This window comes from Phycodurus eques, chromosome 15, assembly GCF_024500275.1.
Source record: "Phycodurus eques isolate BA_2022a chromosome 15, UOR_Pequ_1.1, whole genome shotgun sequence".
NCBI lineage: Eukaryota > Metazoa > Chordata > Actinopteri > Syngnathiformes > Syngnathidae > Phycodurus > Phycodurus eques.
The window spans coordinates 12,054,079-12,067,075 of NC_084539.1; the positions used below are offsets into that span (position 1 = coordinate 12,054,079).

Here is a 12,997-nt window from a genome sequence, read left to right on the forward strand (position 1 = left end):
TCCCGGCAGGTCCCGGAAGCTCAACAGCGTCTACAACTTGTTGTGAGTATCATTCCTCGCGTCGTCTCATTCGCTTGTACCCAATCGGTGCTTTTTAAGAGACTCCTCCCTTTGCGACTTGTCTGTTTTGATGCAGACTAATGCTATTATTTGTTGAGCGCAATTCAATTGTGTCCCAGAAGGCCCTCGGGTCAAACATGATGGTGCATGTTTGCCACACCCTAATTGATCCAAATCCAACCATGGACATTATCAATGACAATCATCAGCATTATTGCTCTGTCCTTTTTAAAATAAAAATGCATATACCACATAACTCCTTTTCAAAGAAATCTGACCTTTTGATAGTGTTATTTAGTTCAGCAGCGAGCATTTGTGGAGCCATAAACAACTTAATGTATTTGTACCTTTCCTCAAGCCGTCTCCTCGGGCTACAAACAACCTCATTGCGCTGCCAATTATGGCTGGCACACACAAGACGGACACTTTAAAGTTGCCTAAAAAGGTTAGTGCATCCCCTGAGGGAGCATGTGTGTGTGTAACAGGTGACCAAGTCCTTCATCTCACATTAGAGTTTTTATAGGAAGCAAAAATAACATATTCAATTAAAAATTAAGTAAACTGTCATAAGTTGGTATGGGGAAAAATTAAGAGTGTGAAATAAATTTTGTAACGGACATGGTTGTGAGAAGCTTTTTTTTGTGTGTAATAGATGGAGGAGGATGTAATGTACCTATTATGTCTATTTTATTTTATTTACCAAGCACATTTGCCTCACACTCCTGAGGACCAGGGTTCAAATCCGGCCTCCCCTGTGTGTAGTTTGCATGTTCTCCCCGTGCCTGCGTGGGTTTTCTCCAGGTACTCCGGTTTCCTCCCACATCCCCAAAACTCTAAATTGCCCGTAGGTGTGAATGTGAGTGCGAGTGGTTGTTTGTTCCATGTGACCTGCGATTGGCTGGTGACCAGTTCAGGGTGTACCCCGCCTCTCGCTCGAAGATAGCTGGAATAGGCTCCAGCACGCCCGCGACCCTTGTGAGGATAAGCGGTATGGAAAATGATTGAATGAATGTACCAGCCTAGATGGTTGATCTGATCAATTCCAAGTTCCCTTTAAATCCAGGGCATATCTTCAAATGTCCCCAATGCAGGCCTGCACTTTGAATTGAATTTTGTACATGATAACATTGAATTGTCTTTTCCTGGACAAAGGGATAGAGTTTCAGTAAACAATGACAAACCAAGGGCAAAGGAGATGTGGTTGAGATGGTTTAAGTGCAGTAATACAATCAAAATATATTGTCTGCGAGGTCCGAGTGTGTTTCTTTTAACGTGCCCTCCCGCTGTCACATGACCCGCGCCATTTGTCACGTACGCATACACGTTGGTCACGTTTGTGCTGCTGTGTCCGCAAACAAAAACAAGGCCAGACGCCACATTCTAGGCATTTCAACCACAGGGAGCGATGCACAGAGAGAGAAGAAAGAGAAACGGGGGATGGGCACTGAAGAAGGGATTTAGGAGGAAGATGACAGAGCTTTGGGTGCGAGTGTGATCGTGTGTGCACGTGCCGGTGTTTATGTGGCAAGCCTGTAGGTTTTTCTGACATCTTGCACGATGATCCCTGCTTACTTATTCTCATGGGAACGCTTTGACAGATAGCAGGTGGCTCAGCAAAATCAATCCATCCATTTTCTAGACCGCTTATCCTCATTAGGATCGCACGTGAGCTGGAGCCTATTCCATCACCACTGAGTACACCCTGAACTGGTCGCCAATTGCATAAACACAGACCATACACACTCATATTCACACCTATTGACTATTTAAAGTCTTCAACGAACCTAACAGACATGTTTTGGGAATGTGGCACAAAGCTGGAGAAAACCCACTCAAGCATGGGGAGAACATGCAAACTCCACACAAGGAGATTCGAACCCCGGAACTCACAACTGTGAGGCAAATGTACACATCACTAGGCCCTTTTCTCCCCCCCGTTTCGGGGTCATAAAAGGAGATGAGGAATCGTGTAGCTCGTGTAGTCAGGTGAGCCGTGGTACCGCCTGGAGAAGCTGCAATACTTTGGCGAAGATTTCCGGGATCAGTCAGGCTGATATGCAGGTAGTGACGAGGGCTGATTGGTGACAGGTGCGTGGCTGAGGAAGGTACTGGAAAGAGAGAGGGGAGGGGAGACAGAGGCCGCGAAGCGCCACCCTGGCTCCAACAATAGTACTGCAGGGCAACTCATGACACTCGCCGCACTTTACAACAAGCGGAGGTTTGGCAGGTGTGAACAAATGTTCAAAAAATGAGGCTTCAAGCTGTTAAATTTTATTCCCAATTTACTGTTAAATTAAACATGCAACAAAGCAAATTACATACAGTACTGTGCAATTACAAAAAACACATTGCTTTGCTTTAGATGAGTCCTTTTAGCTTCATGCTAAAATGTCATAAACATGCTACTAGTAAGCAACGGATATTTGAATAAAAAATTGTGTGGCAACAATACTCACAGGCATATACAGTATAACTTTATCCTCTACGAAGAACAGCTAATATTACTATAGCTTACTGAGGGGTTTTGACCGGCTCCATCCTATATTACTGTATAGCCGTATGCCCCCAGGTGTCCAAGGTGCACACATCAGAAGGCGCAGCACAATGTCCATTGGATTGAAGCAAAAAAAATGTTTAATTCTTTACATTCTATTTAATTAACTCATGATTATGTTTTTATAGTACAATATTGTAGAGTGCTATGTTTCTTATTAAAAACCCATTGCAAGCATTTTGTTTTTTTATTAGGAGGCTGGCACATACTAATGGCATTTTCATTCATTCATCTGGTCTTTTAATGAGTGATGAGTGTGGTCTTAGACCTGCTCCATGTGTAGAATGCACTGAGACAAGTAACTTCTGTTAAGATTTGGCACTATCTAAATAAAATTGAATTGAATTAAAACATAATTCGAAAGACTCGGTAATCGATGAACACACTAAATTCCACTGGACGTGCTTCAATTGTATAATGGTATGGTAGCATTTATTGTCAGTCCTCAATATATGTGAACATACAGAGGCTTCTGAATCAGAATTGTATAGATATAAAATGTTGCAATTTATTACATTAGCATCTGCAGAGTAGTGCGATATTGTGCAAGTATTGATAACTCATCGAGAATATCAGAGGATAACAAAGTTATGCGCAGACCGGCAGCGAGAAAATATGGAATAAAGGCCAATTTCAGCCGAACGCCACGAGTCCAACCGTACGGTATTCTCATTTTTCTCTGATTTTAAATAATTCAACACTATACACTCTCCAAGTGCACTAATCTCCATGTCTTTGAGTGTGAATAATGAATGCAATAAAAACTCACACTGTCATCGGACGCGGACCGCGGCTGGAGTAGGAGATGAGAAGATGGACAGGAGGAAATGAAGATGGAAGGAAGTGGAGAGACGGTCGAGTATTGGGAAGGGCGGCCGACAGCTGACGAGGGTCTTTGTCACACCCGCAGCTGAATGCCTGATCGATGTTGTCATGAGGAAGTGAACAACCTCTGGGGGGACGGAAAAGACTGGAACAAGAACCCATTCGCCACAAATCATTCTTGAAGCCAACATCAAACAATTCTCTTAAATAAAGTCATAATTGGGGAATATCTTACTTTTCCACTGCAAAATCTAAAATCTAACCAAGATTAAACATCTCAAATCAAGGTAAAATTTGCTTGTTCTTTGACTGTCAAGATACAATATGTCTAATTACTAGGCTGTTGTGGAAGACCATTTCACTTGCTTCAAAGCATGTTTCCCCCTTAATCTTATTATGATGTGATATCACTGGTGATGAGTTAGTTCAGCTTAAAATAAGAAATACCGTAAATTGCCCGTAGGTGTGAATGTGAGTGCGAATGGTTGTTTGTTTCTATGTGCCCTGCGATTGGCTGGCAACCAGCTCAGGGTGTACCCCGCCTCCTGCCCGATGACAGCTGGGATAGGCTCCAGCACGCCCGCGACCCTAGTGAGGAGAAGCGGCTCAGAGGATGGATGGATGGATGGATACCGTAATTCTATAGGTGTACCCATGGGGGATAGGGTTGTTTTCTGCATAATTATGATTGTGTAGCCTGTCTAGGCATGGACTCCAGAGACTCAACTATTTGTATACAAGCAATTAAAAAGTAAATTTTGCATAATATGAGCCATTTAAGGCATCAATATCATGACATTGAGCCTTGTAGTCCATTGCACCCAAATTGTGGAGTGCACGTCCTTTTCAGATGAGAGCTTCCTCTTTAGTGGACTTGTTTTTTTTTTTGTTTTTTTTTTTAATACAGTCATGGAAAAAAACATTAGACCACCCTAATTTCTTCAATTTCTTGTTCATTTTAATACCTGTTACCACTAAAGATACAAGGCTTCAGACCAACTTTTTTGACAAGGGGTACAGTGGCCCCTAATGTTTTTGGGGCACAAGTTGAAAATTTAGGGGCTCACACTAATGCAAAGGAAGTAACAACTTAGCAAATCAGCTCATTTGTGCGTTATCACCAACAATTGGGCTGAAGTGTGGAGCAGAAGTTTGTCAGCGACAAATAAAATTTGTGATCGCACATGCGTGAGTCGATAAATTGTCTCAAATTGACTCCCCATTTCAGGGGAGTCTGGAGCAATTATGTATATTACCTGAAGAATACAATAAACTTGACAAAAATGCTGCTAATTCCATAAAACTGTCCTACTTGACATGCTTTAACTTAATTGTAATATCCAGTGATTTTGTTTATGATCAAGAAAACCAGAGAAAACGGCAATAGATATGAGCTCTTAAATTAAACTCTTATGCGCGATTATAATTATATTTGTTCAAACAAATGTACCTTTAGTTGTACCGGCTATTAAAAATGAACAAAAAAAAGAAGAAACAAGGGTGGTCTAATAATTTTTTTCCTTGACTTCGTGAGAAACCTCTGTGAAATGTGCTGTAAAAATGAAAGTATTTCGTAGGCCAGGGTGTTATGTCGTGCATCGTATTCTTCCTATCATTTTTGATTGAGCACACGCCTCTACTCGCTTCTGCTATTGTCCAATTATTTCCTCTGCGTGGTGTAGATTGATCACATTGATGACATTCCATTGCATGCACCTCTCTTCCATTCATTTGCTTTCCAGCCACATCCTTCCACTTACTCGGCCGCCTGCAGACTCAGAAGGGACATGTCCCCCTTTTTTCTCTTACCCCCATTCTCTCTCTCTCTCTCTCTCTCTCTCTCTCTCATGTCCAATGTGAGGCTGTGACTAAAGCGCCATCTCTCAGGCTGCTCGCTCATTGAGCGTGCTCGCCGGCACCACCGCCGTGTTTTCAGTCGGCTCTGCAGGAATCGGCGTACATTCCTCGCTTCTCTTGACATCAGGCACCCTCCCCCCCCCTCCCCCTACAGAGTTAATATTTTTGCTTATTACAGGCTGCATAGGGGGATAAATAAAATTCTACAGCCTGTACTTGGAGTGGTTGTGGATAAGCCGGAACAAAAGAACCAAGCCGGACCTCCTCGGACGGTGTTGTTTTTGTTTTTTTAAATTTTGTGATGGAGGTGTGGAGTTTTGCTGTCACACTGTCTCCTCCTCCATCACACATGCCGCTGAGCCTGAGGGGGGTGTTTGCGTAGGAGGCTTTTATTTGCTCCATCAGCCTCTACTGCTCCTCTTTCTCCAAAAACAACAACTGGAGCCTTGGATAGAAGTGTGTGTGCAACACTCTTGTTTTTTGTTTTTGTTTTTTCTCTGCGCTTGGATTCAACAGTTTTGCATGAGTACAATGTGTCCGGAAAGAGATTTTAGAGACTAATACATTTTCTGCACATTTCTTTTAGCTAATAACTCTTCTTTTTTAAAGTCCAGTTGTTAGCTCTTATTTTGACTTAATTCTTTTTTTTTTTTTTTTTTTTTTTTTAAATCTTCATCCTATTACTTCGTGACTGGGGTTGACCTGAAGACTTTGAAGCCAGCAAAGATCAGGACCTGGCATCCACTCAGCCCCCGCTTCCCTCCATGTGACCTGCTCGATTCACCTTATCTCTGAAGGTAAGGCAGAATTTTTAAGGCCATCTCCCATTGCGGTTTCATTTATAATCAGTACGTCTTGAATTTGATTGTTTCCTGCTTTATTTTCCCCTAAAGTAAAGTTCGCAAGGCGGTGGCGCGTTCAGTTTCAAAACGATGGACAGCGCCACTGCCTCCTTCCAGCCATAATGGGAGACATCTGCTTTTCATCTCCCTGTATGCTCCTCAGTTGCATACATAATTGGTTATAGTCCATCTACACAGTGTTTGGTACAGTGCCATGCACTGTGTTTTTGTGGACATGGAGCCAAGCACAAAGGCAAGAAAGAGTGAGATGAGAGCGGGGGAAGGTGAGCGAGAGTTACCACATGCTGACAAAACAGCAGGACTGGAAAGCCACCGCTACTGTAGACAACTGGTAGCCATACACTTTTCTTTTTAGACATTCACCTAGAAGGCCAACACTCTTAAAATGGTGGGCGATGCGATAATACTCGTGGTCTAGCTTGTGTAATGGATGCATTCTGCAACATGGGGGCTTTGATCACAGATTTTAGGATGTTTATGTCATAAACTTTGGGATTCAACAAGGCATTTTGTCATGTACAGTACTTAGCCCAAAAGTGGACAAAACAGATGAGTAGCTATGATGGGAAGAGCATAAACTCTCATTTCTGTAATGATACAAACTTTGTGTAATGTTTGATATACATGGAAAGTCCAGTTTTGATCCCAGAAATTGCACTATATTTCATTTAAATATTTCATTTAAAATAAATAAATAATTACAAATGTTCACCTAGGTTTTATATATATAGTTCCATATTCTTTGTAAAGTGTCTCACTGAGAATGGATTTCATTTTGTTCTGCTTGCTTCCAGGCATTTATATGGTCAGTCAATTGAAGCAAGAAGTAAATATTTACAGCCATTATGTAATATATTTAAAATTTTAGTTCATACATATATACATGGATGTCACCGCTTTCAGATTAATGGGGGGAAAAGGACAAATATTTAAAGAAAATATTAAATCATATTTGTGTAAATGTTGATGAATTATGTAACTATTGTATTGATTTAAAAGTGGTTTACAAATTGTCACTTAGTCAATGTAGTGTTATTTGAAATCTTTGCATTGATAATATTGTGTGTAGTAGTTGAAGTAGGTGTCTCTCCAGCTTTCTAAAACCTCCCTTTCTCAAACTCTCTCTCTCTCTCTCTCTCTCTCTCTCTCTCTCTCTCTCTCTCTCTCTCTCTCTCTCTCTCTCTCTCTCTCTCTCTCTCTCTCTCTCTCTCTCTCTCTCTCTCTATATATATATATATATAAAATGTGGTGGCTACTCCCTGATTGAAGTTATTGCTATGAATACCATTATAACAAGGAACAATTTTCTAGGAAAGAATTCCCAAGGATTTCTATCTCAAACAATCCACCCGTTCATTGTGCCTTTTAAGAAGACCTCCAGTCATGGGAGACAAGGCGGGGCTTGGGTTCCCATGGCGACGTCCACCACTGACCCTCCGAATAACCTTGGCCCCCTGGGAGATCAGTCATACAGTACTCCACACACACACACACACACACACAAAAGTCCCCCCACAGAGCGTGACTGTGTGTTTTTACTGCTGATGTTTCAGCACGAGACCCTCGGCCATTAGAGAGCTGGGGAGATGAAGGAGGAGGAGGAGGAGGATGGGAGATATCAAAAGACCTCGATGAAAAAACATGAGGAAAAGTGCAGTGAGAGGAGGAGGGTGTATGAAATATGGAAGAAGAGGAGTGGGTTTCATCAGTGGTAGAAAAGCGGAGACGTAAATGCAATTACATGTCCACTTGAGTGCACACACAGCAGCCTTAATTACCTTTAAAACGCACCACAGGGAGCGAGCATCATTGCAGATCCACTGTGGACCACATAAAGAGGGGGAAGGATGTGATCATGTTTAACAGTCACCACCCTGCTACATCCACCCTCCTCCCCACACAGACACACAGAGACTCCCACCCCCCATTCAGCTCCACCCTGCCATAATCTCTGATGGAGAGTCCTCCCGTGCCAGCCGCTGGCCAACTGACCTCATCCCACTGATGATTGGGGGATCATGGGTCGTGGGAGAGGAGCCATTGCATTACATTAGCGACAGTGAACAGTGAACCCCTTTTATATTGCAGTTCATCGTTCGCACCCTTTCTACACTGGAACCTTGATCAAACGGAGCCCGATATAACGGATCATCGAGACTGAACAATGTGTCCAACAATAGTTTCAAATTGTCACTTAAAATGCCGTTGACAAAGTCTGTTAGTTCCAGAATTGGCCTCTGTTGTTTATCGGCGCTGCGGCGCAATGCAGGCAGAGAATGGGACCGATGTATTTCCGGGTCACAGATATACAATATGACTAGACGTGCTTGCGCCTACGTGGTGGCCATGTTGAATGCGCGGCATTGATGTGGCAGCCATGTGATGATGGTTATATCTATTGTCTATTGTGCATAGAGCACTGGCAGAAAGATAGCGGCATGGCTGCGGTGTTAACTCTGAGGAATACAAAACACAATTCTTTGGAGTCGGGAACATGCTACTTTTGATCCAGTACTAATACAAGTCGTAAATGAATTATGGCTATTTTCAGTTTGTGTTTCTTTTACGGTTTTGTTTTGGCAGTGGGCTAATATATGTGTTGGAAATATAGTTAATGCTGAAACATGACATATTTTACTGCCAGTGACCCAGACTTCAACAAGTGTGGTTCATTCATTGCAGCAACTTTTGAAAAAAAGAGCCAAAAGATATTCTTATCTATAAAAGGTTATTCCCAGTTGGGTGTTCCCTTGTTGTGATTGTCCGATTTGCAACTGTACGCAACACAATGTGCAGGCATCCTTGTTATTTTGGTTTCCGACCGTCCCATCCGCAAACCTGGAATGCGCCGACACTTTGCCCCCACTAGCTTAGCTATATGAAATTTGCTGACACTTTTCCCACACTAGCTGAGCGTTGCCGTAGGCACGCAGCTCATTGGGGAGTGGCGTATCTACAATGTCTATGATCAACGCGCGCTTGGCTCTGTTACTCTCGGGTTCCAGTTTTTCAGCGTTCTGCTATTTATGTAGTGACGTCGCTAACTTTTGAAGGTTTTAAAAGTAACAAGCTCATTTTTTAAATGTAAGGAGTAGAAAGTACAGATATTTGTGTTGAAAAAGTAAGGAATAAAAGTAAAAAGTCACCAGAAAAATAAATACTCAAGTACAGACACCTGAAAAAAATCTACTTTTCAGTTTTGCTTTGTTACTTCTCACCTCTGGTATTTCCTCAAATATTGGCTCCAATTGTAGTAAACGGCGTGTCCCAATTGACCGGGTAATAGGCGCCTCTCCACAGATACACGCCTCCAATATTGCTAACCAATACAGCAGCACACATCAACGCTCAACTCAATTCAAAAGGATTAAAGTGTCGAGTCTTACCGTATGTTATAAACAAATTCTCTGTAAAGTGTTAATGATGGTCTCACGTCGGATGACGTCTTTTCGACCGTAGACTCTGACATGTGATCGCTCCACAATGTTGTGTGTGTCGTGTCTCCATGTTAGAGGAGCTCCTCATTTGTTCCGCCTCATTTTACAGTATTTCTCCATAATAGTCCTTTTTGTTTTATTTGAAACTCAACTTTCACTTGACATAAATTGTAATATTGCAGCAATATTGTATTATAGACCTATGATACTTGACAGAATATTGTAGATTGTGTATTTTGATTGTGCTTTCCGGTAGGCTGTACATGGCTTGATCGTCGTCCATCTTATATGTCGAGTCATGGGTGGAGAATCTCGGTGTGGGGGTGGTATTATGTAAATTAGCTCCAGTTACATCACAATTCGGCAGAGTTCTGAACAACTCCCTGCAGTTAGAGTTCAGAAATAAACAGGTCAAAGATTTACTTGGTTGTGTAATGTCACACGTGATGGGTGGGCAGGCACCCCATTGAGCCAACTATTTATATGCAAAAATATAAGTCCATTTTACAGTTTTTGAGTCATATTAATTCTGAAAACAAGTACTGTATAATAATTGTCTTTGTGTTTGTTCAGAAACATTTCCCAGAACATTTTCCTGTGTATGCCCACACAGCCAAATGCATATTTCGATTTTCATGTCTTCACTTCACCTTGAATGAGCCATATCATATTTTGCTTGAGAAGTTGCTTCAAGTGCAAAATAGGCTCGAACCTTTTTGTGCAAAGCGTCACTCAAGCAGCAAAAAGGTGAGGATAAGGTAGTCTGCAACAGCCCAGTCGCCATAGTAACACAAGCCACCTTAAGATCTTTTTTCTACTTTTTCTTCCACTGTGTAAGTTTGTCAAAGATTAGACATCCATCTTCTCATCCTCTCCAAGGTTTTCTGCCCTTGTGTGTTTTCACACATTCAGCATTCTCCATTTTATCTTAGCAAGGTTTTTAAAGTTTTATTTTGTTTGTATTTCCATATATATTTTTAGCTGTTGTGCCAACACTGTGATGTACTATACAACATGATACACTGTAATGTATTTGTACATTTCATGGTTTTATGGATATGTATTTCCATTTTTTTTCCCACCCAAAAATATTTTATCCACAAAAAAAGTATTGAGACACCCGCTCTTTAGACTTACAGGAAGTTGAAATGGAAGACAATTTGGAGTTTGAGAGTCTGTTCTTAGATATCCCGCCCCATACCCTATTTTGCAACTTCTTGTACACCAAACTCACCCTGTCACTCATACTCATCTTTCAGGACATCATTTCCATTTTCCACATTTAAAGGAGACATAATATGCTTTTTTTAAATCATAAGCTAATGCTAATGTTTGCATACAAAGAACAAAATTCATTGCAGCTCTGCTTACTATTTGCTATTGGCATGATAGGGGCATCGCAGCCATGGAGGATGTGGCCGTTTCTGCTTGATCGTGCTTCGAAATGATAATGTTTTAAATAGCTCTTGATCTTTGCCCAGCCTAGCTGATGCTATCATGGGCGTTGAAACTCGGTGTGAGGGGGCGGTTCTTCTGTGAGATAGCCTCGCTGTTACATAACAGTAGGGCAGACGTGCAGAATTTTCAAAAAATAGGCAAATAACAAGAGATTTACTTGTTGTTCAATGTCACATTTGATGGGTGGGTAGGCGCTCCTGACCTGACACAAAACTATTTGTGTATAAGCAATTAAAAAGTCAATTTTACATCATATGGCCCCTTTCAAGTTTTATGATGTTGTTCTACCAATCACAAATGTCCTTTTCCATATGAATTATGGGATTATAAAACTGTGCTTGGCTCAGGTTTGTGTTGTAAAGATAAATGTGACCAGATTGAAAGGCAACAAGCCCAACATTTTAATTGTGATCAAAACAACCTTCACTGAATTCATAAGAGCAGATAAAACAGTGCTCAGGTTAAGATTGTGGAGCGATTGTGGTCATGGTGAAAAGATGTTACATTCTGCAACCTTCAGCATTGAGAAGAGTAGTCGAGCGTTGTACATTGCGCACAGTCTGTTATACACTTAATTATGAAAGAGGTGACGGACAAAATGAGAACTGTGCACATATCTGGCCAGTCACTGAGTATGAATGCAATGTGACACCGCTGTGTTCCGACACTGAAAATCCATCCATCAAAATTGTTGCTACACTGTGTAATTATTCAGTTTCATTTTCAATCAGTCATCACCAGGCTTTAAAATGTTGTAGCCTTTTGTTGATAAAATGTAATACCGAGTATTTTAACCAGCATTATTGTGCAGAGAAGAGCAAAAGATGCATCGTGCATTTAGTTTTTTTAAATTCCATTCAATTGCCAGATTTGGGTGAGTCATGTTCTTTCATGGCCAGCTGATTTTATCATTCTTTACTGTCATACAAGTGTAAAAACAAGTAACATTACCACATTTAACAACGCAACACTCTACCTTTGAGAAGAAATGACCGCGCATATAACATTTAGCCAATCAGCAGCTAGACAGGCCTACCTAAATGTGATACAGATGGAAGTGGAGCAGCATGGTGGACGGGTTAGCACGTTTGCTTCACAGTTGAGTTTCTCGATTTGAATATTGGCTCAGGACTTACTGTGCAAAGTTTGCATGTTCTCGCAGTACTCTGACTTTCTCTCCTATTCCTAAAACATTCATGTTAGGACTCTGAATTGTTCATCAGTGTGAATGGCTGTTTGTCTATATGCGTATACCCTGTGATCGAGTGCAGACCAAAGTCAGCTGGGATACGCTCCAACTCAACCGCAACCCTGATGAGAACAAGCGCAATAGAAAATAGAAGCTAGCTGACTTCTTAACTGTGATACGAGTGTAAAAATAAATAAGTACAATCAAAAGTGAACTGCTGTTCATTTTAAGATGTATAAACTATAAAACACCCAATCTTTAAAGGCATAATACGAAGGTGATGTTTTTTAATTTCAAGTGTGAAAATAAGTTAACAACTGTAAAAAACAACAAGACTGCACTCAAAATCTTAACTTTGGCAATAAGTGACAAAGTGTATGGCAGCAACGTAACCCGAATTTGCATGCAGTACCGGTAATTGTCGGTGCCTTCTTGTGCTGCATGACCATGTGTTCACCCCTGCACAAACTAGTTCATTGTGCTCCTTCCATAACTTCGAAATCTTGATGGTCGGGACCATCTTTAACCCAGGACCACTGGTTAAAAGTTCATTTTCCATGCGAACTAGATCAAAGTTCAGTGTACCGTTCCAAAAATGAACTACTTCAGTTCATTTTTCAAAATGAAGTTCACTGTTCAAAAAATTAACTAGTTAATAGTTCTTTTTTTCCCCCAATACTGTATGTTGTTGACGGCTATTAGCCTTAAAATACTGGCATTTCCCTTCCCCATTGTAGCCGCCCATTCAGTCCAC

The 12,997-nt window shown here is 41.3% G+C and overlaps 1 protein-coding gene across 5 annotated transcripts in view; it reads left to right on the plus strand.

Moving 5' to 3' along the window:
• Nucleotides 1–12,997, plus strand: part of fam163ba (family with sequence similarity 163 member B, genome duplicate a) — a 48,433-nt gene that overhangs the window by 17,745 nt on the left and 17,691 nt on the right. For all 5 annotated transcript variants that reach the window (XM_061699257.1, XM_061699261.1, XM_061699258.1 and 2 more), the window contains 2 exons: nucleotides 10–42; nucleotides 6,005–6,093. The gene's annotated coding sequence lies outside the window, so the exon portion shown is untranslated. The remainder of the gene's footprint in view (nucleotides 1–9; nucleotides 43–6,004; nucleotides 6,094–12,997) is intronic.